Raw genomic sequence first — 27,457 nt, 5'->3', positions numbered from 1 at the left:
CAGGGGTTACTCCTGGCTCTATGCTCAGAAATCGTTCCTGGCAGGCACAGGGGACCATATGGAATGCCGGGATTCGAACTACTGTCCGTCCTAGGTCCGCTGCATGCAAGGCAAATGCACTACCACTGTGCTATCTCTCTGGCCCCAATTCATTTTCAACTATCCTGATATTCAGTCCCCAGCTGAAACTTATATTAGATGGTCTGAAATGTTGACAGTTCTCTAATTGTGATACCAGTTATTTCTTATTTGAGAGACTTAATAGGTTGGGTTTTTTTGAGAATAATAGTGAGATGTGTTTAACAATTCATTGCACTTTATTTTTTAAATCATATCTTTATTTAAGCACCATGATTACAAGCATGTTTGTAGTTGGGTTTCAGTTATAAAAAAGAACATGCCCCTTCATCAGTGCAACCTTCCCACTATCAATGCCCCCAACTTTCTTCTTCCCCACCTGAATTAAAGACAGGCAATTTATTTCTTTTATTCCCTACTATTGTCAAGATAGTTGCCAGTGTAATTATTTCTCTAACTGCATTCACTACTCTTTATGGTAAGCTTCATATTGTGGGTCGATCCTTCCAGCCCTCATCTGGATTGTCTCTGGGTATTATTACAGTAATGTCTTTTATTTTCTTAAATCCCACAAGTGAGTGTGACTATTCTGTGTCTATCTCTTCCCCTCTGACTTTTTCACTAAGCATAATAGTTTCCATGTCCATCCATGTATAGGAAAATTTTACGACTTCATTTTTCCTGTCAGCCACGTAGTATTCCATTGTGTCTATGTGCCATAATTTATTTAGCCACTCATCATTTGTTTGAAGATGGCATGATACTTTATTTAGAAGTATTATAATATTTAGAAAACCCTGAAGACTCTATCTAAAAGCTTCTAAAAACAATAGATTTATATAGCAAAGTGCCAGGCTACAAAATCAACACAGAAAAATCAATGCCTTCTTATATAGAAATAGTGATAGAGAAGAAATAGACATTTTAAAAAGTCCCATTCACATTAGTGCCACAGAAATGCAAGTACCTCGGACTCAATTTAATAAAGAAGATGAAGGACCTATACAAAGAAAACTACAAAACACCACTTCAAAAAATAAAAGAGGACACAAGGAAATGGAGACACATATTCTTTCATGGATTGGGAGGATTAAAATCATTAAAATGGCAATACTCCCAAAAGCATTGTACAGATTTAATGCAATCCCTCTAAGGGTACCCATGACATTATTCAAAGAAGTGGATTAAACACTCCTGAAATTCATTTGGAAGAATAAACACCCATGAATAGCTAAAGCAACTTTAAGGAAAAAGAAGATGGGAGGTATATCTTTTCCCAATATTAAATTGCACCAAAAAGAAATAGTCATTAAAATTATTGCACTTTAAAACTTCAATATTTTCAAGTGTTAATTTCTTTTTCTATTCAATTTGGCACTTTGTTTTTAGGGTGTAATTTTTCCTCATATGTGGACTGGATCTTTTTCTTCATGCTTCCCTTCCATGGGGTCTCCCCAAAGCTTACCTGTTGACTCACAATCTGTGTCCAAGGATGGTGATGGGCAAGTTGTTAGGGATGTCAGGGTCTGATCTGCAGGTAGGACTTTGCCCTTTGGGGATTTGATGGTGCTTCCCTTGCTTCTAGGTTATATTTACAGGTTCAGTCTGGGAAAGGAGCAGGGTAGTGACTGCCCTAATACTGTAAATAGAATGGCATACTTTAACTTAGGGACTTCCTCAGATCCTCACTCCATTTTCTTTTCTTTTTCTTTCTTTCTTTCTTTCTTTCTTTCTTTCTTTCTTTCTTTCTTTCTTTCTTTCTTTCTTTCTTTCTTTCTTTCTTTCTTTCTTTCTTTCTTTCTTTCTTTCTTTCTTTCTTTCTTTCTTTCTTTCTTTCTTTCTTTCTCTTTTCTTTCTCTCTCTCTCTTTCTCTTTCTTTCTTTCTTTCTTTCTTTCTTTCTTTCTTTCTTTCTTTCTTTCTTTCTTTCTTTCTTTCTTTCTTTCTTTCTTTCTTTCTTTCTTTCTTTCTTTCTTTCTTTCTTTCTTTCTTTCTTTCTTTCTTTTCTTTCCTTCCTTCCTTCCTTCCTTCCTTCCTTCCTTCCTTCCTTCCTTCCTTCCTTCCTTCCTTCCTTCCTTCCTTCCTTCCTTCCTTCCTTCCTTCCTTCCTTCCTTCCTTCCTTCCTTCCTTCCTTCCTTCCTTCCTTCCTTCCTTTCTTTCTTTCTTTCTTTCTTTCTTTCTTTCTTTCTTTCTTTCTTTCTTTCTTGCCACACCCATTTGATGCTCAGGGGTTACTCCTGGCTAAGCGCTCAGAAATTGCCCCTGTCTTGGGGGGGGGCATATGGAACACCAGGGGATCGAACCGCGATCCTTCCTTGGCTAGCGCTTGCAAGGCAGACACCTTACCTCTAGCGCCACCTCACTGGCCTCACCCCATTTTCTTTTAAATGCATAACTCAGTGTATCAGAATTTTACCTCAGCAGAGCTCTTAACTTCAAAATGGGCTTTGGATTATGGATTCTTTTCTTTTTTTTTCCTTGTTCAACTTACTTTTCAAAATATTAATATTTCAGTTTCGGTGTGATATTTGCAATATTGTTAACATTGATGGTTTTGATATTCAAGTTACTGTGTCTTTACTACTACTAAAAGTTTATCTCATTCTCTTTTGAAAAGGTTTTAAAATTTTTGACTTGCTAATGAATTTTTTTTTTTTTTAGAATTTAATGATTTTGGGCTGGAGCTATAGTACAACAGGTAACACACTTGCCTCGCACATGTCTGGACTGGGTTTGATAAAGCTCTACATATGGCCCTCCTGAACCTGCCAGTAGTGATTCCTGAGTGCATAGATAGGAACAAATCCTGATCACTTCCAGGTATGGCCCAATAAAATAAATACATTTTTTAATGATTATTTTGAACTGAAATAATTTTTTTTATTTCATAGGATTGAGAGACACAATTGGAGGAGGCAGAAAACATTCTTGAATGTGTAATCTTGAGTCATTTTTGTTTTTTAACACAGAGACCAAAAGCTTCCAAATGATCATCCTTACCCTACCAATTTTCCATTTACCAAGTATAAGTCTGCTCAAGTAACTGGTGGTCTTCTTAGGAGCACCCTTGGAAGAAGGAAGGTGTAGGTAGTGAAGAACATAATAGGAGAGACAACATACACCATTTGATTCTATCCTAGCAAACTGAGGGGGACTGTTCCTGGCTTGGAGTATGCATATTTCATAAAATGTTGGCCAAGGAACTTGAGAAAATATTAGGTCACTGTGAAAGTTGTAGAGCCACCTTGCTTTTTAAAAAATTTTTTTAAAATTGAAACCAATGTGAATTACAAGTCTTTCACAGTTGTATTTAAGGCACATAGTGACAGTGAATTAAGGCCATTCCTACCACCAGCGTTGATCTTCCTCCACCAGAGTTCCCAGCATGCATCCCGTACCTCTACTCTTAGCACCCTGGACTGCTAGTGTAACAGGTCCATTTTGTTATAGTTTGTAATAGTTTGGGTCTCTTGATTCTATTGTTATTAATTTTGGGTTGGGTATTTAGATATGACCATTTTTATTTCTTCTCAATGCTCCTGAGACTGCTTGACCCCTAGGTCCCATCCACTTATTTTTTTCCTCAATCTCAAGAGCACATAGAAATATGAGGTAGAACAAGATGATTCATGTTCTATGGTTCTGTAAAAAAAGTAGGAGACCCTATCTAGAATTTTATAAATAAAATTAAAAGAAGAAAATTAAAAAAAAAGAAAGAGAAAAGAAAAAAAGGCAGCTGTGGCTTTTTTTTTTTTGTACAGGTGAAGTAAACATTAGAGAAATTAGAAAGGAAATTCGGCTTGCCTAAGAGATACAGGTTGTCTCTACCCTTGAAGCATGCTGTCATAAGATTGATTGACTACAGACTCCAGCCATGTCAGAGCCACCTTGCTTTTAAGGAGTGTTTTTCATCCTGGTGCCCCCTTATTGGCAGTTTTGTTTTAAAATATATCTTGCTACTAATATTTTTCTCAGGAGGAAATTTATTGCTACTTTATGAAACAGCCTTCTCAACTCTAACATTAAGACATGAATTGAAGAAGGGACTTAACCAAGTCCATGTGTCTCCCTCCCTATTGGAGTGAGTACCTTCTCTTTTGGGCATAAAGACCATGATGCCCATAGATTGCTGGGCCACACCAATTATTCTACTGGAAAATGTTCATCCATTGAAGCTATGCTGGTGATTTCTAACTGTGATTGCCAATCATCTCAGAGCAGAGTGAAGCATAAAGTAAGGATTCCGGAAAGGCTTTTAAATGAATGAGGAATGAACTCAGTCCATATGGTGTGGAAAATATGCTCCCATTTTTATTGACTGATTTTTTCTATATGAATGATATCTAAATAATTAATTCTCCTCTAAGTCATTTATTTTTCTTCTTGATATCCTATAAGTGAGATGGCCTTCAAGGCTCCTTCACTTCTACTGTGGGCTCATTATACATGCAACATAGAGGTATGTGAAAATTGTAAATAAAATTTTATGCGTAATTATAGAAAGATTATAAGATGAGAATTAATACTTCCTACACGCCAGAATGCTGTTTCCATCACTTAAATTTATGATCTTCAAATGCATGTAAACTTGAAAGACATTTTTTAAAATAGGGACCCTACCTATCAATGCTCAGGGATTGAATTTATGGCCCCATGAATTTTTAAGCTAGAGCCTATTCCACTACTATTTTTGATTGCTTTTTTCAATTGGTTTTCTGGACCTTCGTCAGAGTTGTTCTGGGACTATTTTTGGCTTTGTGCTCAGGAGTGACCCCTGGCAGTGCTCAGGTGACCATATGTGACCCTAGGGATTTGAACCAGCGTCATAGCATTCAAGTACCCCCTACTTTCTCCCCAGCCTCTATTTTTCTTTTTTCTTACAAAAATATCACATTGAAGCAGTTTCAGCCTTGATTCCCTGAGTGGAGTTACTAATCTATAGACTCCAACCAAAAAACATATTTGTCTCTATTCTGGAATTCATGTCTTTTCTTAACCTCTAACAAAACTGCCCTCTAATTTCTTGCCAGCTCATGTTTTAGAAGGAACTTTGAAGAGAAGTGCTTCTTGTGAAGAATTCTGACCCCAACAGTCATTCTTTTCTTTCTGGGCATCCCTCCAAATCTCTTGTCACGAAGTTTGTGACCTCTAAATAGGGCCCATCTAGAGGTGTATTAATTGTGGCTCCTGCAGGAATTGAGTTGCCCATAATGTGACTGTGCATATGCTCCAAGTGTTCTGTATGCCTACGCTTTTGTTGTTGGAGAATAAATAATTGCTTTATGCTAAGAAAATAGAAAAAGAGAGAAAAAATATCTAGGACTGGAGAGAGCACAGAGAGATGTAGGAGCAGATGTTTGCCTTTTGTTTCGGGGGTAAGAGAATAAAGTCCCTGAAAGGAAGAAATTGTTTCTTTTTTATATAATATTTTATTTAAACGCCTTGATTACAAACATTATTATTTTTTTTCGGGCCACACCCGTTTGATGCTCAGGGATTACTCCTGGCTAAGTGCTCAGAAATTGCCCCTGGCTTGGGGGGGGACCATATGGGACGCCGGGGAATCGAACCTCCGTCCTTCCTTGGCTAGTGCTTGCAAGGCAAACACCTTACCTCTAGCGCCACCTCACCGGCCCCTACAAACATTATTGTGGTTGGGTTTCGTCATGTAAAGAACACCCCCTGTTACCAGTACAACATTCCCATCACCAATGTCCCAAATCTCCCTCCTCCCTACCCCACCCCTGCCTGTACTCTAGACAGGCTTCCTACTCGAAAGGAAGAAATTGTTCATGGTCTTAAGAGTTATTGATTTAAGAAGAGAGGCCATAACATTCTGAGTCCTGAGCCAAAATATATGAACATTACTTTTAATTTTCTCTGTGGACAAAGTTCAACTCAGTTGGGAATATCTGGCATGGGTCTTCCCTACAAGACAAGTCTTGTATTTGCTGAGTTTTGTAGGAAAGTACAGGAATTAGGAGTAGAAGAAATGTTGACTTATGTCAGAGTCTTGGGCCAAGATCCTTCCCAATTGGAATGGGATGATTCAGATCTGTGACCATATCTGACCAGAAGACCAGGTAGACTTCTGCTCTTTAGTACCTTTATTTATAAGATGGATTTTTTTGGCATAATGTGTCTCAGAGCAGAGTGTAGAAATACAAAATGCAATGCCTCATGCAGGCAGGAAGAGGATAGCTATAACTGCCTGGAGGCTAAGAACTATTTCTGTGTGGCTGGAGCAATAATAGTACAGCAATTAGGGTACTTGCCTTGAATGGCCCAGAGCCTCTAGGAGGGAGGTTGATCTTAGAGCAAGGAGTTGTAGCCCCTGTGCATCATTGAGTGTGGCCCCAAAACATAAACAAAAACAAAGTACTATTTCCATGTTAGGGATATAGACAGATATAGACAAGATAATCTACTTCCCTGCTCTTTGGGGAAAAAAAGATAAGCAAATAACTAAGAACATCTATGATAGTGGTAACTGCTGACCAGACAGTAAGAGAGTGATAAGATAGGGAGTGACAAAATTTGAATTGGATGCTTATATTTATAACAGCTTGGGGGTAGTTATTGTCATAAATATGCTGCTGCTGATGATGACAAGAACAGTGGTATCCAGAGGACACAAATGGTTAGTGATGCTCATTTTCATCGAAGCTTAGGGACCTGATAATAACAGTCCTGTTGGAGAGTGAGTGAGCATGTACATTAACTTACACTGTCCAGTCATTCATTCCAACAAACACCTTTTTTTTTTTGGTTTGTGTGTCACACCCAGCAGTGCTCAGGGGTTACTCTTGGCTCTATGCTCAGAAATAACTCCTGGCAGGCTCAGGGGACCATGAGGGATGCCGTGATTTGAACCAATGACCTTCTGCATAAAAGGCAAATGCCTTACCTCCATGCTATCTCTCCGGCCCCTCAACAAACACTTCTTAAGCACTTCCAATATATTAGGCACTGTTTGGACACTGAATACATAATAGAAACACTGAAACCACTCTATGTAGATTTAGGTTAAATGTCTAGAGTGGAGAGTGGGAGGCAGGAATGAGTTATGCACAGATAGATATTAAGTTGCACAGTTGGATGAGTACTCTTAAAGAAAAGCACAGAATTTAAAGGTATACATACATGGGAGAATCTCCTTGGGAGGGAGGTCAAGGACCTCACTGGGGTCACATTGAAACAGATGCCTGAGGATAGACATTCAGCCTGAGAGATGAGTCTATAGGATAAGGACCCTGAAGAGCAACAAGCTTGGCAGTTTCCAGAACAGGTGGGAGAGCATCTTGAGTAGATTCATGGAAAGGTGGAGTGAATGGAATCTAAGTTTGGGCAAAGATGAGGAAAGACGTTTGTTCAGATCCTTGGTGAGAATTCGAGACTTCAACAGACTGACACAATATGTCATTCTTTCTCCACTATCCAATAAGAACCTGCCCCTTTGATTTTCTCTGGATCCTCCCATCCTGCCCATCCCCAGCCTCTCTTTCCATTCATTGGATCACTGTGGTCATTCCAGTTAAGTTTGGTTGTTGGCAGATATCCCTTAACTGGTCACTCTGAGCTTAGCTTCCAATATTTTCAGAACTGGGAGTAGGCATATCGTAGCTTGAAATACCAATGGCACAGAAGGGCACCTTGAGGACCATGTTGAACTGGCTATGAAGACTATGGAATATACTGAGAGATGGGTGGGAGGCAGTTAACAAAAGGGGAGAGGGAAGGGGATGGAAGGGAAAAAAGGGAAGGAGAAAGAGTGAGAGGCAGAGATAGTGAGAGAGAGAAAGCTTCCATCTATTCCTGCTTGTATGTGTAAAAACACCTTATAGAATTTAACATTTTAAATTGGACTTAGGCCTACGGAAGAAAAGAAAATAGTAAGTGTTTTTATAATACCTATGTAAATGTCCACATTATTATGAGTTCTTGATGCATTATTTATTTAGACCTTACAAAATCTCCATAAGGAAAACAGCATTGTATCTCATGTTGCATAAAGGAAGATATCACACAGGTGGGAGGGTAGGTTTGTTGGTTTGTTTGGTTTTTGTTTTGGGGCCATTCCCTGTGGTGCTCAGGAGTTATTCCTGATGTACTCAGAAATCCCTACTGGTAGGCTTGGAGGACCATAGGAGATGCCAAAGATTGAACCCATGCCTACTGGATGCAAGGTAAACACACACCTACTATTATTCTACCCCTCTGCCAATGAGGAGAGTAGGGTTCTTATCCAGATAACCTGACTTTGTACCTACAGATTATATCAAGATATATATAACTTAATGTGTATTTTATTAATTATAAGATAAGTCCCAAATTTGCTATTAAGAAGTTTATTTTCTCACTTGCTGTAGCCACAAAGACTTAAGAGATTATCCGAACAAATGTACAAAATAACCTGGGCCATTTCAGAAACTACATGTAGTCAGGGTGACCTCTTGTGGTTTAAATGTGAATGGCATGCACCTAGAACCAGGTTCGAGAATTCACCCAACTTCTGGGGATTAAGCACTCTCTGAATCTCTTTGATGCTTTTCTAGGGTCCTCTGAGCCTAAGCTGCGGTGTTGGAACTGTGTCGGAAGAAAGGTGGATAAGTCTCCATAGGCTGAACTTTATGTGCTTTCTATTGGATGGATTGTGGCAAAGGACTGTGTGTATCTGTGTTCCGGTATTCTTCCTGAGCTTGGTGGAAAATTCTGTTCTGGGCTCCTCCTGCTGGTGGGAAGCTTCTGAGGGCAAAACAGGGAGGACCTTTTTAGTACATTTAATTTAGTCATAGAGTTTTCAAGACTTGAATCCCTGGATGAGAAAGGATTAGCTCTCTATTCATGCATCAGACCAGGTGTTTATCGAACATTTTCTACATGCCAGGTACATCAGGTACATCGGATGTATTGAGAAAGACTCGGGACAAGAGGGAGACTATTCCTCTTTCTCTTCCTCCCTCTTCCTCTTACCTCTAACCTCTTCTTTAAGGTAGATGAAGAGACTCCCTTTCCTCCCTTCTTCCTGTTTATAATTTTGTATTATATAATTTCTGGTACTTGTAGGTATGTGGTCTGCATCTTTGTCGAAAGAAATGATTCTGGCTTCTATTCCACTGAAAATAAAGACGATGAGTCACAAAACCAATGTGCATGCATATGCAGAGTCTTCATGATATGTCTCCTTTTTTAATAATTTTTATTGTGACCAAAGTGAATTACGAATCTTTTACAGAAATATTTAAGGTGCATAGTGACAATGGAACATGGGCATTCCCACCACCAGTGTTGTCCTTCCTCCACCCCTGTTCCCAGCATGTATCCCATATCTCCCTCCTTTGCCCCCCATAATGCTAGTAAAACTGGTCCCCTCTTGTACAGCTGGTTGTAGATTGGGAATTGATTCTGTTGTTGTTGACTTTGGGTTTAGTGTTTCAGTATGATCATTTTTTATTTCCACTCAATGTTCATACAATTGGTCCTGGTATCATCCATTTTTCCACCCTCAAGCTTCTGTAAGTAGTGAGAGACAACAATAATCAGAAAACCATCTATGCCACAGAGAGCAGAGAAGTGATGGGAAGGGGATTGGGTATTGTGGGGTTGGTTGCACTGTTGCATCAGGGATGGACTGAAGTTTTGTGCAAAAAGCAATATTGAATGACAGTCAAAGGTATTGGGGAGATTTATTGTCTCAGTATTTGCCTTCTGCACAATATGGGCTTAACCACAAATAAGTACTTGCAATGCTGTTTTTATTGGTTTGACAACCATACAGTTCTGGAGGTAGTGACTGGGAAAAATGAAAATAAAAATGTTCTTGCTGGGGGCCTGAGAGATAGCACAGTGGTAGTGCATTTGCCTTGCACACCGCTGATCCAGGATGGATGGCGGTTCGAATCCTGCCATCCCATATGTTCCCCCATGCCTGCCAGGAGAAATTTCTGAGAAATCCGCCAGGTGTGACCCAAAAACAAAACAAAAAAAGGTTTTTGCTGGAGTGTTAGTCATGCAGGGTATGGCTTCTGCCCTGTGTAGGTCACATTTCTGGAGAGGAACCAGAAAGAAACAAGGGAGAGAATCAGGTAGCCATGTAGGAAGGACATCTAGGACTGTGGGCGTGGCATGTGCAAAGTCCCTGAGGGAGGAGCTTGAGGAAGTTTAAGGAGGGCAGCTGTATTCAGGGACTGCCGGAGCCGAAAGTGAGTCTGAAAGTTGTGACAGGGGAGCAGAGGGATCTATGCTGGGGGGCTACTAGAGGTGATTTTAGCCTCGTGCACCAATATCACCATATCAGAATGTGAGTGACTTGGAATGAGGAGATGGATTAATTGGGGGAGAGAACATATGTTGCACATCTGCAGAGACCTGAGTTTGATCCCTGTCATCTTATGTCACCATGAGCACTGCTGAGTGTGGCCACTACTATAAAGTAATTTAATAATAAAGTAATTTAAAAATAAAGAATGTATTGATTTGACCTGCAAGGAGGTCTATAATTTCTATTCACTTTTATGACAACTATAGATAATGAGCACCACCATCCTGCCCATTTTATGGGAGAGAAGAGGGAGATCCAGAGAAGTGGGGAAGAAAGTTTGAGGTAAAGACCCAGGCTTATGCAAAGATATAATTGAGTATAGGGTGTGTGGACATTGGTGATGCAATAGTCAGGGAAGGGAGGACATAGAAGAGGAAGCCCAAGAGACAGATAAGGTCCCTTTGCATTACTCTTGCTTTCTAATAAAACTTTGAAACTTTATATTGATATCAGCAAAATACAAAGTGGGGCATGGGAATCAAGATAATAAAACCGTATTTTTAGTCTCTCAACTGCCAGCTTTGATGATGATAGTAGTAAATCATCGGTGGGGCTGAGGGTGCAGGAATTGAGGTCGAGACAGATGGGAGAGCTTAGCAGCCTCTGGGAGGGAGCTGTTGACCACTGAGAGAGATAGAGATGGGGTTTCAAGGGATGACCAAGCATCTGATTTATAAAGACTTTGGAAGCTGGAAACAAGGGAGGGAACATAAAGAGAGTGAACATTTTATCTTACACCTTTTCATAATTCTTTGGATTGGGAGATGAAGTCTTTGGAGAAGTAGTTGCATACTGTGGAAGTTCTTGAACTGAGTGGCTCAGTCTCCTTGATGTTCTTGCGCTCAGTGTGATGTCTGCTTTCTTACCGCCTCATACGTGCTGCAACTCTACGTGGGCCAAATCCTTAAGCCAGAGCAAATAGCACCTTTTGGTACATCGGTAATTTTCTGTTGAAAGATTTGCTTTGATTATTATCCCCCTGGCTCCTTAAGAAATGAGTTCATCATCTAGGTAATTAGAGAATTTTCTAAGTAAAATAACAAGGACCACTTATCTCCTTATCCCTCTTAAAATTCTACTCACACTTCAAAGTCAAGCTCAACTGCTTTCTCTTCCATGAAATTTCCATCTCTCTCTCTCTCTCTCTCTCTCTCTCTTCTGCTTCTTTAAGGAGTTAAAAATTCTGCTCTGGAGAGAAAGGGGATTGAGAGAGGGGGGTGCTTGAGAGAGAAGTAATGAGGGAGAAAAGGAGAGGGAGAGAGCTAGGAGAGAGAGAGAGAAAGAGAGAGGAGAAAAGGCCAAAGAGCCATAAATAGAGGAGATAGGGGAGTTCAGAAAATTGGGATGCTGGTGGTAGGAAATATCCACTGGTGAAGGGATGGGTGATGGACCTTATATGACCGAAACTCAATTATGAACAACTTTGTAAATATGTATCTCACATCTATTTAATTAAAATGTATTTAAAATTTTTGCTTTGGGTTGTGTATGTGAATATACATGAGTGAGAGAATGTGTATATGAGAGCAAATATATGTATGAGCACAGGAGCTGTAGGAAGCAGGACAGTACATTGGATAGACTTTGGGATTACATGCTTAGGTTGACATCCCAGTTTTTCTATATGCCTGCTGTACAATATTGCATTAGTTACTTAACCTCTTTGAACCTTACCTTTGTTATCAGTGCAACAGAGCTAAGTGTATCTACTTTATAATGTTAAATTTAAGGATGCTTATTAAGCATAGTATATACCATTTGGCAAGAATGCAATTAATGGCAGCAGGAAATGACAATGGTTTTTTATTGTTATTTCTCCAATTATTGTGCAGTGTTTTTTTTTAAATGATCACCATATGTTTTAACCTAGGCACTTGAGGGGTACATCAGTATCTGATCAAATATTGTTTACCTTGAAGGGGATAAAATTCTATTTAGTCTTATTGGGGGAGGTAAAATATAATCAATATATATAACAAATAAACATACAATATATTTGAAAGTAATTAATATGGTAGAACAAAGAAGGAAAGGGAAGCAGGGTAAGGTGGTTGAGTAAAGGGTGGCAGTGCTTTGGCAGTGTCATGATAGCTTGCAGTTACATAGCAAAGTTATCTGTCTCTGTAGCCCATAGATTTGCTCTGTGAGTCTGAGATCTAGGCTGTGTTCAGCCAGGCATGTCTCTGGTCTTGGCTGATCTTAGCTAAGTCCATCACATATCTGTGCACTGACTGGTTTAGGGTAGCTTCCTTGAAGATAGCTTTGTTCTCTTTCTCAGCTCTGTTTCTTTCACAAACTGCCCAGGACTTTTCTGCAGAATCAGAGATTCAGAGAGCAGATGTAACAAAACTCCAGGACCTCTGTTGGGAGCTGTACTGTCATTTCTGTGTTGCTTTAGTTTTAATTTTTGGGACCACACCTGGTAGTGCTCAAGGCTAACTCTGGACTCTATGCTCGGTAATCAATTCCTGGTGGGGTTTGGGGGTCCAGATGTGGTTCTGGCAATCAAACCAGAGTTGTATTCATTCAATGAAAGCATCTTAACCTCTGTAGTACTCTCTATTTCTGTAGAACTCTTGTGCTGTTGTTGTTTTTACCTTCTATTGGCTGCTTCCTAGAAAATATAAGTGAAGAAGTGACTCTGCAAAGGTGTGGCTATAAAGGAGGGAGAGCAGGATGCACACTGCAGCTTTAAATGGCTTGTTGAGGAAGATCCCTGGAGAAGGTGAGACATTCCAGGCAAAGCCAGGAAGCAGGAAAGGAGGCCATAAAGGAATATCCCTGGCATGACTATAGTTAGAGACCTTGAGGCCAGCCATGACCAAGGAAAAATAGGATGGGGTGGGGGCAGGAGGTGGTGGGGCTGTGGGAAGGGACGGGCACAGTCTTCCAGGGACTTTCACTGACATGGGGGAACCTGGAAGATTTGAAGCAGGGGAAGAACAGGACCTGATGTTCCTATGTGTGTGTGTGTGTGTGTGTGTGTGTGTGTGTGTGTATGTGTGTGTATTTGAGAGAGAAAAGCAAAATAATTAAAAATATGTTAATTTACTTATAGACCATGTAGCACATAGTTGCCATTTTTTAATTTGTTTCCAGGTAAGTGGCAGTAAAATTATTAATAAAGAAAAAAACAGATGCTAGCTTTGGCAGCACATATACTAAAAATGGAACGGTACAGAGAAGATTAGCATGGCCCCTGTACAAGAAAAAAGCAGGAAAAAAAAGAAAGAATAAAGTACAGCAATAAGAAAATTTGTTGAGCCGAAGAGATAGCATGGAGATAGAAATTTGCCTTGCATGCGGAAGGACGGTGGTTCGAATCCTGGCATCCCATATGGTCCCCATGCCTGCCAGGAGCAAATTCTGAGCTCAGAGCCAGGAGTAACCCCTGAGCGCTGCCGGGTGTGACCCAAAAATCAAAAAAAAAAAAAAAAAAAAAAAGAAAAAAAAAGAAAAAAAAAGAGAAAAAAGAAAATTTGTTAAAATTACTGTATCTTGCAATGAGGTCATTAATGTCATTGCTAGAAGGTTTAGAAGCTTTTGTTACTAGTTGACCTTTCTGTTCTTTTGTTTATGAACATTAAGTACATCAAATACACATTGGCACCTAAATTTAGGTATTCCTAAGGGGATAACAGTATCACCAAGAAAATTGGAGTTGTCCAGAAATTCCAAGTATACTATTGCTGATACTGTGGCTTTTTTGGGGCATGTTTTCAGTTTCCAAGCCACCCAGAACTATGGGAAGGTCAGGTAGGTTGTCCACATTTACTCAACAGAAGTTCTGGTGATGTCAACCCAAATACAAGCAAACCTGTAGTTTTGGTCAGATTGGTTTTTCTTCAGAGTCATAGAAGAGTGTCGAAGCAGGGCCATCAGTGAAGCAGTGATTGTTGGGTGTTGGGTGTAGCAAATATAGCTTTTTTGTTTTTGGCAAGACAGAAGCTTTGCTCTTCCTCTCCTCTAGACATTGCCAAATTTCAGCTGTGTGTCTAGTATACCCATAATTTTTTGAGGCTGGGTTTACATATCTTCGAGAATAAAATCAGTTGATACAACTGGCTGAATGCAGACATGGTGGCTGCCTTTGAACATTTTTTAATTAAAAACTATTTAGAAAATTTTGAAGGAAGAAGAAAAATAGATGTTTGAGAAAGAACACAGGCTTGTAGAGTGTAAATAGGCAAGCAAAGAAACACAGACAAACAAAAAAATCTGTGTTCAAGAGAGAACATGAATTTGAAAACTATTTTTATTAATGCACTGTGACTTACAAAATTATTCACAATACAGTTGCTTTAAGTCTACAATGTTCCAACACCCATCCTACTACAAGTGTGACCTTCCCTTTATTAAGTACCCATTTCTCTTCCACTGCCCAGCCTGTTCCTTTAATAGATGTGTAACAAATTTACTTCATATTGCTTGCTCCAACAAATTGGAAAAAGAATGGCAAATGGAATGGTAAGAAAATAAAATAAGTCAATTTTTGATGATTTGTTATCTTTTTTAACCTTTGTTTTGGGTCCACACCTGGTGGTGCTTCAGAGGTAAAACCTGGTTCTGTGCTCTGGAATCTCTCCTGGTGAGCTCAGGGACAATATAGGGTGCCAGGGATTAAACCCAGGCCACTACCTGCAAGGCAAGTCTCGTTCTTGCTATCTGAATACTTTGATTCCTGAATTATCTATGATTTTAACCTATGTAAATAAAGAAATTCAAGCCACTTGATTCAATATATGTTTATTCTTATTTACATAACTAAGTATATATTTATATAAATAAATAATTCTGGCATCTAAATATATTGCATTAAATTTTTATTTTTTATCTTGGGTCTTAATGTGGTAATAATCATGCCTTCCCTGCCATTAATAAATCTTTAAGAAAATTCTGTGTTAATATCTTTTGTAGTTTACTTGTGTTTTTAAAGGATGATTCTGAGCTCCATGTTGATTCTGGATATGGGAGTGGGGGATTGAGATCATGAAGTGACAGGGGAAAAGTCAGTAGATGGCTCAGGCAAGGGACCCTTGCAAGTCCTCATCTCCTGCAAACGGTGGGTGGTTAGACTTCTGAGACTCTTGTGAGGTGTGTAGAATTGGAAAGGTGCATTGTGTGGTTTCCTGGAAGAATATGCCTTGTGTTCAGCAACTGCAGTGTGGTGTTACACAGCGTATTTGGACTCTGGCTTCCTTTGTGATTCTTTGGTTTATGAGTATGGCAGGGAATTCCTTGCCTAGGAATATTTATTGCTGTTATTCCACAAGGCTGAGATCCCTGGAACCAAGAAATGTGCCTGCACTGGCTTCCATGGCCCCCATCTTCCTGCCCATGTGACACACAGCAAGCCCATAGGACTGGTTGAATGAATTTACTTTGCTGTGAAATCAAGGAGGCAGGAACTGGGTCTTAATTAACTCTATTTTACAGAGCGAAGCCCAAGGTCTTCTCCCAGCTGTGAGGTCTGTGGGATAGGATCATACTGTTTTCATGTCTTCACCTACATTTAAGGTGTTTGCTTCTGAATTAGCAAGATCCCACAGGCCATCTAGTCTTTCGGTTCCAACTGGTCTCTGGCCAAGTTGCAGATAGATCCACCTGCTGGAAATCTAGGTTCCTCCTGTTTTCCATGACTGCTTGACTCAGAGCCCAGGAGAGGGAGGCAGAGTACAACGTAAGGACTCTTGCCTGTGTTGGAGCCAGGCCAGCTGGGCTTGCATCTTTTTGGTTGTTATTTTCAGTTAGACCATTAGGTGGGCAGCTGTGCTAGGATCCTGAGGCCAAGCCAAAATCTCTTAACCTCTCCTGCTTCTTTGCTTTTTCCCTTTTCCCTTCCCTTTCTCTTTTTTCTCTTGTTTTTTTCCCTCCTCGTCTTCCCCATCTCCCTTCTCTACCTCTCCACCTCCTTCCCTTCTCCTCTTCCACATCCTCCTCTTCACTTTCTACTTTTTTCCTTCTCTTCCTCTTCTTTCCTCCTTTCCCCCCCCTCTATCCTTTTATTTAAGGTTTTAATTAAATTTGTTTATTTTAGACACTGGTTTACAGAATTGATCATAAACAGTTATTTCTGGCATTCAATATTACTCCATGAATTTAAAATTAACTCCAAATTTGCCATCAGTTTCTGTTGTGTGGTCCTATGGTTCTAAACTGTGAGGATCTGTAGTGCAGGGCTGATGAGTTCATATGAGTCTGTGGCATTGCTGCTTGTGCAGACAGGACTGAAGGCCCTGGTCATGGTCTGACTGTCAGGGGCATCTAGAAGTACAGAGGAGCAGGGGAAGGCATCCCTGTCAAGCTCCAAAGAGCCTTGGAGATGTTAACTACCTTGCCTACCTGGAGTATTTGGCACCTAGGAGTGTCTGAAGAGATGAGCTGAGAGGAGATGAAGCTGGGTCATTGGTATGGAGGCAGCTGTAGGGGTAGTCTGTGTGTCTATCCCCAGGGTTCCTCTTTATCATTAATCTCTTTAATCTTTTCCCCCTTTTCTTCCCTGCTCCTTCATTTACCCTTCCTTCTATTCTTTACCTTCTCATCTTTTGAACTCCCGCATTTTGCTTTCTAAAATAAAGAGTTACTCAGCAATTGGGGTTGGAGAGCAGTCCTGGGAATGAATACAGGAGTAGGGAAGGATTCTCTGGCACAAGGTTGGTGTGTGTGTGTGTGTGTGTGTGTGTGTGTGTGTGTGTGTGTGTGTGTGTGTGTGTGTGTGTGTGGTGTGGTCGCTTCCTCTCAGCACTGTTTCCATTCTGTCTTTCATGCTACAGTTGGCATAGGGCCCATCCATGGCTGTGATTTTGGGGAGCTAGGTGCTTTAAAATGGGTGGATATAGGTTGCCTCACGTCCTTGGTGAGGGCTACTTGCCGTGTAATCTGAAGCTCAGCCCCCTCCAGTGCCACACAGAAGGGAGCAGAGAGATACAGTTCAGAACCCTAGAGGGCATGTGTAGGCCTGTCCTGTCTACTATAGTCAGACAACTCAACTGTACTCAGTTGTGGGACTCTGAGATAAGTTAAAAGAGTAAATCCACAATGACCTTGAAGAATTAGGATGAAAAGAAGTCCTAGAACATTCATTCATGATTGTTGAGATGGGTTCCTTGCTGGCACGTTCTTTTATTGGATGTAGTAGATCAAAGAAAGTTTCTGAAGTTAAACTTGCCTTTGCTTTTTCCCTTTGTTATGTGCTACCAGGAAACAATGACAGATGTGGTCCTACTAGTGAGTGCTGGTTCAGCATTCAGGTTTTATATTTTTATTTAAGAAAAATGGGGAGAGGGTGGCATATTGGGAATACTGAGTTGTGTTCAGGGTTACTTTCAATACTATGTTAAGGGATTACTTCTGGTGGTGCTCAGAGGACCATATGTGGTGCTAGAGATCAAATTAGAATCAGCTTCTTGCAAAGAGCAAGCACTTTACCTGCTTTCTCTGACCCCAATTAAATTTTTAAAAGTTTGTTAAATAAGAGAGTAAGCAATAGAAAAAATTCAAAGCCAAGGAAAATGTTAAAACAACAAAAATTTATATATATATATATATATATATATATATATATATATATATACAAATAAAATCCGAAGACTGACTCTCTCAAAGAGAGCAATGCTTATCCTCCCATACCCTTCCCACTAAACTCTGCTTTTTCTAGTGAACATATACCTCATTCTGAGCTCTGTTTCCTGAACTTAGTTAATGTTTCAACTTGGTATCCCTTTTTATCCATCCATTTTTTGATAGACCTCTGTTTTTTTTCTGCACCCCCAATTTTTATTGAGAATTTTGGTTTCATTCCAAAGACAAGTTTTATGTGTACATCATTCCAATACCATACCCAACACCAGAGTGTTTATTTTTTTCCCTACCAATGTCCCAGGGACTCCTCTTTTATACCCCTACATCCCCATAAGCTCAGGTCTTTAGACCAAGTCTGTAAGAATGCAAGTTTTAAGTCCCAGTGTCCAGATAACAGCTTTGCCCCATTCCCATTTTTGCTCCCCACTCCCCTAGACATCCCTTTGTAAGTGAAGCCCTTATAGTAACTTTCTCACCTTTTTTTTCTTTTTGGGCCACACCTGGTGATGCTCAGGGGTTACTCCTAGCTATGTGTTCAGAAATTGCTCCTGGCCTGGGGTAACACATGGTAACATATGGGATGCCGGGGGATCAAACCCTGGTCTGTCCTAGGCCAGCATGGGCAAAAACAGATACCTTACCACTTATGCCACCACTCTGGCCCCCACTTACTCTCCTTTTAATCCATGGTACCCTACATGGGATGGGGAACAGACTTAAATGTTAAAGCTATCAAAGATTCACAGAAGATGAGCTTATTGAAAAACTATGCTCAGCATTGCAGGTCCTCACCACTCTACCTTCCTGACTTCCGTCTTTCATAACTGTAGCTGGCATGGGATGCTTTGACTGGTAGATGTTGATAGACTCAAGTGTGAATTAAAGAGGTTCCTACTCTTGTCTATTCACTGAGGAACATTGAGAAACACTGAGAGCTCTTTCAGTGGACTTTCAGAAACTCCTCCCAGGTCCAGTGTACTAAGAAATCCCCCAAAAGTTACCTCTGAAAATAGCTCTGGTGACTCACCTTTGATGGAATAGGTGTGGTGAGGTTGGGTTAGTGCAAGCTTATATCCTGCCATTCACTCTTTCCCTGGACAGTGAGGACTGACTATCAGGGTTGGTGGCTTAGATGAACTAAATCTGCTCATAATGGTACCACCTCATATGGCTTGGATGATAAGAGGTTAGGGAGAGGCAACATCCTTAGCTAGTGGGACCTCAGAAACCAAACCAGAATCCCATGACCTTTTTTTCTAAGAACGGAGGGTGGGCATAACTCAGTCAGGGTGGGTCTTCTTGCAGTTGCATAACAGAAGCAGCTGGTATCACACCTGCAGGTCTCACTCAAATGGGCCATGACCTTGATTTTGAAGCATGAGCCCCTTTCTATCTTAGTGAGTTCTTTTGGGTAATTGTGGTGAGACCCATGGCTGGACACTTTCTCTGCCTTGAGCTGTGCCTCCTAATCCCCAAAGCAGCAAGGATAGAAACCATGGCAACCAGCAAGTCACAGGAAGTAGGTTTCTCCCAACCTTACCACACCTACTCAAAAGTCTATGGGGATTACTCCCACTTTCCTCACTCATCCCTTAGCCCAGCATTCATTTCCTGCTGTGGTTTCTTGTGGAGAAAATAATGGTTGGAAAGCCCAGTTTTAAAGTGTTAAATGGCACTCACTGAGAAAGTGAAAGCAAAGGGAAACAAATGGGATATTAAATTAGGAAGCTTCTTTACCTCAAAGGAAATGAGGAACAGAACACAGAGACAGCTCACAGAATGGGAAAAGTTGTTTCCCCATCACTCATTCAATAAGAGATTAATATCCAAGATATATAAAGATTTATTTTAGTATTATTTTTATTTAAACACAATGGTAATCAGGTTGTTCATACTTCAATTTTTTCTACAGAGAAAGTTGTTCATGATTGAGTTAAAGTCATACGATGTGTAAAAACCTTCATCAGTGTGCATTTCCCACCATCCATGTCAACAGTTTCCCTCTTATCCTGATGCCCTCTTCCCTTTTTCCCATCATTCCCTGCACATAAAGATTTTTATGAGAAAAAAATTGCAGGGAAAAAAAAACCCCAGAAATTTTACAAGAATAAAACCAAAAAAATTACAAGGAAAAAAAACCACCATCAACAAATGGGGAGAAGAGATGAATAGAACTTTAAAAGTTTTCAAGAATTTTACAAGGAAAAACATTCAATCCTATTAAAAATGGAGACACGAGATGAATAGAAATTTCCTCAAAGAAGAGATACAAATGGCCAAAAGGCATATTAAAAATGCTTTATATAATTAATCATCATGTGAATCCCAAAACAGCAATAATATATCACCTCAGTAACACCACCAGAAAGTCTGTCATTCATTCAAAGAACAACAACCAATGGTGGCATGGATGTGGGAGAAAAAGGGACCTGCATTCACTGCTGTTAGTTTCTCCATTCTCAGTGCTGAGTTCTTGTCTACAGTGATAAGTTCCAACTATAATTGTCCTAATAGACTCTTCTCTACTCTAGCTACACTCAACACTCTTTGTGGCAAGCTTTCTACCCTGAGATAGAGACATTATTTTCCCTTCTAGTAATTATTTATTTAATAAATATATCTTGAGCATGTTCATTGTTCTCAAGGATCTACTTGAGATATGGCTATATAGAAAATAAGTGCCTTCCTTCATGGAGTTTACAATTTAGCTTGGATCATGCTGTGGGATGAATTACTAAAATGAGAAGAACAGACACTACATTAGATCTTAGCCGAAAGACTGAGAAACAATATATTCTGAGCTGAACTGTAAAATATCAGTGTTGAAAGACTAATACTTCAAATCACAAAATGTAAACTTATTTGGAATAGCTCTTTGGATAGAAGCAGCAATTAAAATGACATACCTTTCTTTATCTCTCTCACCCTTCTGAAGAAGGATGCAATCCTCTTGCAACCTCAGTTTTAGGTTTCCATCTCTTGGAACTATGAGGTAATAAATTCCTGCTATTCTAAGCTATTCATTTTGTAGACCTTTTCTATAGCAGTTTTAGCAAGCTCACATGGCAAAGATATACAATGTACAGAAACATCAATATCCAGGGTTTCCAAATAGGATAAACATAACAAAGAATAACAAAAACAATGCTAGTTGTAAGTAAGCCCTAAAGGGAATGGCGTGATTTTATAGATGTTGATAAGAAAAGATCTCAAAGAGAAAATAGCTTTGAGCCAAAACCTGGATGGGAAAAAGGGACTGTCTTGGAGATACTAACGAGAATGTATTCTAAGAATAAAGAGCAACTTCTAAGACCCTAAGGGGGACATACACTGCCACTTCAAAGCCCCCCTTCCATATCTACATGCTGCCCTTAGTGGATTCTATTAGCTCTACCACCAAGTATATATCATTATCAAGCAACCTCTAACTCCATCAACTGCTCTAAGCCAACCTCATTTTTTCTAGGTATTTATAGAAACTTGAGCACTTAGAAATATTTCTACTTCATATTAAAATCAACAACCTTAATTTTTGTGCAACAACCTGTGTTCTTTTCTCAAGGTACACAGGATAGTTTCTCTCTCCTGTTCACCAGAACCTAAAGTTTTCCATCTTCTTCCAATTAAAACTGGCTATTACATGGTTACCCTTCTGAAAGAACAGCACTGTGCTTCTTCTCTTCCAATTACCTCAACTACCTGTTATGTGTCAAAGGATGCTTGCTCTTATCTCTAATATATCTCACTGATTGTTAAGGGGTTTAAGGATTTAACCTAGGTTGGCTGCTTGCAAGGCAAACATCTTATCCAACTCTACTATTCTGTCCCAAGCCTCAGAGTGGTTAAGTAGATTTTATAAAGTCCCATGATGGTAAGTGCTAAAATAAAGATGCAAACCTTGGCTTCTTGTATACCAAGAAAAAAGTCTGCTCTGATATGTGGATCTATGTTCTTCATCTATCACTCATGTCCTAGAATCTAGGAATATTTAATTTAGTAGAACGGAGGCTTAAAAGTCAAATGATTATATTCTTGGTTTTAAAGCAGAAGGAATACTCCAAATACCATCTGTTCTTGGTTTGTTCCTGCTGAGAGAAAGTAATATATGTGAGTGAATAATTAAGGCATTCAGTATTAGAGTTTTGGCAAGGACTGATAATAGCACACACTTATTGAGGGTGGCTTGTGCACTAGGCCAGGTACTAAGCACATTCAAAATTTATCTGAGGACAACTGTGAGGAATAAATTTACAGGAATCTTACAGGTGAGAAGAGAGAAGAAGGTGACATACCTGTGCTCAAACCTCTGCAGGTCTGTGGTAGAGCTGGGAATTTAACCGGAAGCTCTGACTCCCTAGTGTTTATTCACTGAAATGAAGTAGGTGAGTTCTGAATAAGAAAAAAAAAAAACATCAAAGACTCTAGTGGATTAGATGTGACTCAGCTTACAGGTAGGGACATGCTTGAAAGGACCTCTTAAGGGAGCACCATTTTCCCTGATCAAAATGTCAAGATAGGTTTTGTTCCAGAGCCAATGATCATTATTTGAGGCAACAAAAGACATGGAGTTTTGCTTGGTTTGTAGAGCAGGTCTTGAATAAACAATCCATTGTAACATTGATGAAAAGAAACCATCCTAGTGAAAGTTAGTGGCATTTGGAAACCAGATTTTCTTTATTTGTCTTGTCACCTAAAATTGTAGTTTCCTAGAACCTGTCTATGACTTGCAGTGAAGAATGTACTGAACTTTGATTTTCTGGTACAACTTCCATGCCAACTATTTCTACTCTTTATCTGAAATTGGTCATTTCAGCTCTCACATAAGAATAAAGTTTCTAAGTCAAATAATAAGGCAAAAGAAAGAAAGAAAGAAAGAAAGAAAGAAAGAAAGAAAGAAAGAAAGAAAGAAAGAGAGGAAGGAAGGAAGGATGAAAGAAAGAAGAAAGAAAGAAGAAAGAAAGAAAGAGGAAGGAAGGAAGAAACAGAAGGAAGAGAGAAAGAAAGAAGAAAGAAAGGAAAGAGAAGAAAGAAAGAAAGAAAAAAAAGAAAGAAAGAAAGAAAGAAAGAGAAGAAAGAAAAAAGAAAGAAAGAAGGAAAGAAAAAAGAAAGAAAAAGAAAAGAAAAAAGAAGAAAGAAAGAAAGAAAGAAAGAAAGAAAGAAAGAGAAAGAAAAAGAAAGAAGAGAAAGAAAGAAAAAAGAAAGAAGAAAGAAAGAATAGAAACGAAGAAAGAAAGAAAAATAAAGAAAGAGAAAGAAAGAAAGAAAGAGAGAAAGACAGAAAGAAAGAAAGAAGAAAGGAAGAAGAAAGAAGAAAGAGAGAAAGAAAGAAAAAGAAAAAAGAAAGAAAGAAAGAAAGAAAGAAGAAAAAGAAAGAAAAGAGAAGAAAGAAAGAAAGAAAGAAAGAAAGAAAGAAAGAAAAAAGAAGAAAGAAAAAGAAAGAAAGAAAGAAAGAAAGAAAGAAAGAAAGAAAGAAAGAAAGAAAGAAAAACTCAAATAAAAACTTCCTGTTTCTGATTGTCTTGAGAACTGGAAAAGACAGTGGCTCACACAAACCCCATTTTAGATTTCATCAAAAGTGAAGAGTGATGTGTTTTGTGTAACAGTTATTTATTGTGTATCTATTTATTATCTGTTGTTACATGCAACCTATGATTCTGCTTTGAAATAAGCATTTGCTCAGATGACTTTTAATGAGCAATTTAGGTTGGGACCAAAAGGAAGTTCTGCTCTCTGCTAGACTCCACATGTGCCTGAGAGTTGGCTGAGAGTCCTGGCTGGCATGAAGAGTCAGTTCTACTCGACATAAATTTCACTTTCTCTCTGAGTATGGCATGGGCATATATTAATGGTGTAACAGAAATATTACAGTGAACTAATTGTAGAATAAGGCAAGTGGAAGTTTGCATGTGATTTTTTAAGACTATTCTTCACCCCTTGCTGCCACCACTTACTTAAGCCACAAGTCACAATGTCAAGTTTGGAATCTGTATCAGAAGGTATCTGTAAGAAGGGATGACAAATACAAATCTGAAATTTAGGCATAAATTTAGGGATAGAAAGTGTTAATAATTATTAACAGTTTTAATTATTTCTTCTGAACATGAATAGAACATTGAGTGAAGATCATGAACAGTTCTTCTGAATATGGCATCTTTTGCCGATTCCTTGCTGCCAGAGACTTGACAGCGCTTCTTCTCACAAATCTGAACCACATTTGGCTTTAGAGAGGAAGCAATTAAGACCCTCAGTATGGCTTGAAGATGATCATCATTAAGTTTAGACCTGTATTTTGACTTATTGAAGTTAAATGTGGAGAATAACTTTTCACACAAATGTGTGCTCCCAAAAAGGCACATGGTGCGCTTGAACATTCGGGAAAGCTCAGGGAAGCTGGGGGAGCAATACTCTCAATGTATGTATACTCAATACATTCAATTCAATTCAACTCGAATGACACCCCTTCCAACATTACTACCATCTTCCTATGGTTATGATGCCAGATCAATTTACAGTATATTTCTCTGACTTTTCAAGGATGCATTTCTACTGAGAGACTTGTGAGTTTTAATTTTAGCTTATCAGAGGAAATTTAATAAATCTGGCTTCTAGAGATGTGGCACCACTGAGGATTGCTTTGTATTAAATCAGATGATGAAGTGTATGCAAAGAGAAATAGAGTAATTCAGTGAATAATAAATTCAAGAAGAAAAAGAAAACCACCAGAGATGCCTCCAATAAATTTTAAATTTATGTCCCTGCATCGAATGACACCCTCAGATAGAAGGATGCCTCACTTTTATTTAATTAAATTATTCAATTATCAACTTCTATTAGCTTTATAGTCTGGATTGGGTGTTGTGAGAGGTCAAATAGGTATTTTGACAGTTTCCGGAGATTTTGGACCCACTTTATGGCTTGGGATCTTTCTATTATACCAAGATTAACCCTCTAGAGGATCCCAGGTGCAAAGTTTCAAAGGTCCCTTCCAAGGATCACACACAATTGCTTAATATATTGATCATTGAATTGGGACATGTTGCACAATGTAGTATAGTAGGGAAGCTGGTCAGAGACTCACAATCTAGGCTTTTATTGTAGGATGGTTGTGTAAGGTATTATCTGGCTATCATGTTTTAAAGTTCCAGAACTCCAAAGGAAAGCAGGTGATCTGTATAAACTATACGGGTTGTAGCAAAGAGTCTAGACAGAGTGAGATACTTTTAGCACTTAGGGAAAGTTTTATAACTTTATAGTGTAGGGAGCTCTGAAGGATTCTGGTTTGAAGATGCCTCTTGTAGTGGGTTGAGTCAGTGTCTCTGCAGAACTGATTACATCTTATCCTGATACTTGTAAAACCTTATTTAGAAGAAAGGTTTTTGAAATTTTACCAAGAGAAGGCTCTTGATATGGCATAGCTGGATGGACTCTAAATACAATAACAAGTGTTTATATAAGAGATATGGGAGATTTGTCAGAGAAGACAATGTGATCACAGAAACAGAGATTGGAGGGAGACACCCCCAAGTCAAAGAATTCTTTAGAAAAACAGAAGCTTAAAAATGAAAGTATTTTCCCACTGAATTTCCAGAGGAAACTCAGCCCTGCTAGAAAGGGGGACTTCTAGCCTCTAGAACTACCAAAAAAGTTTCTATTGCTTGAAGCTAATATGTGCGGTGATTTGTTATAGAGGAAGACACAGGGAAACAAAGGCACCGTCTAAGGGTCAGTTATATAGTACAGAAGATAGGGCACTTGCCTTACAGCTACCTAGGTTTCATTCCTGATACCAACATGTGGTTCCCTAAACACTATCAAGAATGATATGTGAGCACAGTGACAGAGGTAAGCCTTAAGCATAGCAGGGTGTGGTCAAAAAATATCACCAGCCAAGAATCATTTCTGCAAAGTGGCTTTTTTAAGAACAATAGTTTTAGGACTGCCATTTCAATTATTTTTATGTGTTTCCTTTCTCCTGCCCCCATATTATTTTTAAGACTCATTATCATTGAAGCACTTTTTATTATAACTTAATTATAATATTGCATGTGGGTAGTTATGAATTTATTGTCCTTTGATCATGTTCTATGTTCTAGATACTGTGACTTAGATTTGGGGTATACAGAGATAAGAAAAATAGATACCACTCTTCCTTCAGAATTTTTTGATAAAAAACTAATATATTAAGATAGAGACCTTAGTCTCTTCAGGCTAGAGCAGGGGTCTCAAACTCAATTTACCTGGGGGCCTCAGGAGGCAAAGTCAGGGTGAAGCAGGGTTGCATAAGGGATTTCACAAAAAAAGTCCTCAAACATCATTATTAACAGTTTTAATTATTTCTTCTGAACATGAATAGAACATTGAGTGAAGATCATGAATATTTCTTCTGAACATGGCATTTTTGCCTATTCCTTGCTGCCAGAGACTTGACAGCGCTTCTTCTCACAAATCTGAACTACATTTGGCTTTAGAGAGGAAGCAGTTAAGACCCTCAGTATGGCTTGAAGATGATCATCATTAAATCTAGACCTGTACTTTGACTTATTAAAGTTCAATGTGGATAATAACTTTTCACACAAATATGTGCTTTCAAAAAGGCACATGGTGCGCTTGAACATTCGGGAAAGCTCAGGGAAGCTGGGGTGGGGGGCAATTCCCTCAAAAATTGCCCATGCATGTCTGCTTTTCCACTAATCTCCCTGAACTTGGCTTTGTGATCAGAGTTGCATTGCAGGTCAATTTGAGCTCCATTTGAAGCACAGGAGGGGCATCTTGCACATCAAAGGAAAAGGGGTCCACAAAAATTTGGAAAGTGGCTCTATGCTTTTTGAAGTCTGCAAATCTGTGATCAAATTCCTCCGTTAGCTTAAAAATAGCATCAACATATTTCTCACCACTGAATGGTATGCCTGCATCCACAAGTTCCTTGCATGCTGGGAAATGGCAAAGGTTTGTCTGAGAGAGCTGGGATTTCCATAACACAAGTTTTGTGAAGAATGCTTTCATGTTGTCATAGGCAGCACTGATAAGCTGCCCTGGGCCTTGTAACATCTTGTTTAGTACATTCAGCTTATGTGTGATGTCAACAAGAAAAGCTAAGTCCATGAGCCATTTTTGTTCACTCAACTCAGAAACAGCATTCCCATCCTTCTCCGTGAAAGCTTTCACTTCTTCTCCCAACTCAAAAAAAATCTTTTCAGGACATTTCCCCTGCTGAGCCAATGTACCTCAGTGAAATAGAGCACATCTCCAAATTCTTACTCCATTTCCTCTAAAAAAGCACGGAACCTCCTGTGCTTTAAGCCCGTGGATCTGTTTTGGTTGATGCATTTCACAACAACAGACATCACATTGTCACGTGGCAGGCATTTACTGCAAAGGGCCTGCTGATGGATAATGCAGTGAAGAGCAATGGCCTTCTCTACACCCTCCTCTTCAAGTTTTTTTGGAACAAGTGCCACCAGTCCATTTTTCCTCCCTGT

At 39.2% G+C, this 27,457-nt stretch overlaps 1 protein-coding gene and 1 non-coding gene across 4 annotated transcripts in view; both read left to right on the top strand.

Moving 5' to 3' along the window:
- The window catches only part of KAZN (kazrin, periplakin interacting protein), a 1,232,668-nt gene that overhangs the window by 68,947 nt on the left and 1,136,264 nt on the right, over positions 1-27,457 (top strand). The window lies entirely within an intron of this gene.
- Positions 13,535-13,642, top strand: LOC126007611 (U6 spliceosomal RNA). The gene has a single exon (XR_007495138.1). It is a non-coding gene; the product is annotated as a U6 spliceosomal RNA (small nuclear RNA).

Source organism: Suncus etruscus, chromosome 4, assembly GCF_024139225.1.
Source record: "Suncus etruscus isolate mSunEtr1 chromosome 4, mSunEtr1.pri.cur, whole genome shotgun sequence".
NCBI classification, from domain to species: domain Eukaryota; kingdom Metazoa; phylum Chordata; class Mammalia; order Eulipotyphla; family Soricidae; genus Suncus; species Suncus etruscus.
The sequence above is the reverse complement of the archived record's forward strand: the minus strand, read 5'-3'. Positions and strand labels throughout refer to the sequence as shown.